Genomic DNA, 1,813 nt, shown 5'->3' on the forward strand with positions numbered 1-1,813 from the left:
TGATACGAAACCGGAAGAGGATAAAGCGGCGCCTTCCTTCCGTTTTCCTGGGTCGGGCGGAAGCAGGGCCTGGTGAGTAAAACGACGCAAGCACGCACGCACAGGGACAAACGTGCGCATGCGGAGGGGTAGTGTCGGCTACACACGGACGCTGGCTCGCGGGCTGCGGTGCGCGTGGGCGGCGTGCTGGGGCGGGGCGGAGCGAAGGGACGGGGTGGCAGGCGGGGTTGGTGCCGTGATTTGATCCCAGACGGGGTGTGGTGTGCTCGTGCGCGCGCCTCGCCCCTCCGCGCGCTCGGCGTGTCACAAAGGGCCAGAAATACCCGTGGGGAGGCGTTGGCCGCGCGGGCACAGGCCGGTCCGGAGAGACGCGAGGCGCTGGCACGTCACGGCCACTCGCCCCCCTTCTCTTTGCTTGGCCAGACGGTTGGGTCCCTGCGCTCGCGCGCGCCCGCTACTGCTGCCGCTGCCTGTGTGCGCCGGGTCACTGCTGCCGCCGTGACTTGCGGGCAGGGGCCGGGGCCGAGCTGCGGAAAACAGGCCGAGCGAAGTGCGGTGCGCTGGGGCCATTGTCACACCTACAGAAGGTGAATTGTTTGTGCCCAGCGCCTGTGGCCGCATATTTTGCACAGAATGGATCTCAAAACGCTGTGCATTTGCTGGGGGCCCGGGGGCCTCTTTCCAAGTTACTGCCTTGCACGTGTGCATGACTGAATTCTGGTCATAAACTGCTCCGCGTGTACTTCCTGTTTCAATGCCTGGCTATACCGGTGCTAACAACTCTTACCCCATATTCTCTCTCACACACACAAGAGGAGGGTTTCCACACCCAGAACATTTCCAGCAGGGCATCCTCTCTGTCCAAATATCCCAGAGGAATTCTATAGTCCTGGACAGATGTGCTCTGTACAGGGTGGTAGACACTACATTTGACGTGTCTCTCTGGGGGGGAGGAGGAAGAGGTGATATCTATTGTTAAGACGGTCTGGAACTACATACTTCTACACAAGTCTGAGTGCAGGATCTGGGCATGTGCAGGAAATCCAAAACTTGGAATGGAGCCTGGTCAGGATGGTTGGAAGCTTCTACGGCTGCTACATTTTTCCTCCTTGGAATCGAACGTTTATACTGAGGTGGTGGTTTTCTAAATATTAGCTAAATAGCATTGAAAGAAAGGAGGCAAAAGCCTGTGTGTGTGTGTTTTGTTATAATTATGGCACTAGCTACACCTTTGTCCCTTTTTGCATTGCCAAGAGCACCCACCTCAAGTCTTGAGTCTCTTGTCCTTACCTCTTTTGGGGTGGAATCTTCTTAAACTGTTGGACCGGGACCGAGATACAGACTACTCTGTGTACACCAATCACGTATTGCTCTGCAGGTCTGACTGGGTTTTGGGCACCTGCATTTCCTCCCTTCAGGAACCTTTGACTAGTAATGTAGACCCGCAGCATTCTTTAAAAAAAAATAGTAGTTGGAATAAGGCATTAGAAGGGAAAAAGGTATTTTAAAACAACAGTCTCCTGGTGTATTTAGTTTTATCTAACCTTATGCTTTGCTACAAGTTAAGTTAAATAAGCTATCCTGTTAAGTTACAGGAACAGAATAGAACCAATTTACATTCTGGCAAGTCCAGATCTTCTGGTGACCCACCTGGTCCCCACCCTACTGTTCTTCACCCCTTGTTTGTCTGAGGGTCTCTCATTCTGGTTCTCTTTGCACATTGTTTAAACTTTTTTTGTTCTCCCAGTCAGCAGGAACATCCAGCAGGACATATCCATGACAGCTGCTCCATTTTTGAGCAGATAGGCCCATC

The sequence above is a fragment of the Emys orbicularis genome, chromosome 1 (assembly GCF_028017835.1).
Source record: "Emys orbicularis isolate rEmyOrb1 chromosome 1, rEmyOrb1.hap1, whole genome shotgun sequence".
Classification (NCBI taxonomy): Eukaryota; Metazoa; Chordata; order Testudines; family Emydidae; genus Emys; species Emys orbicularis.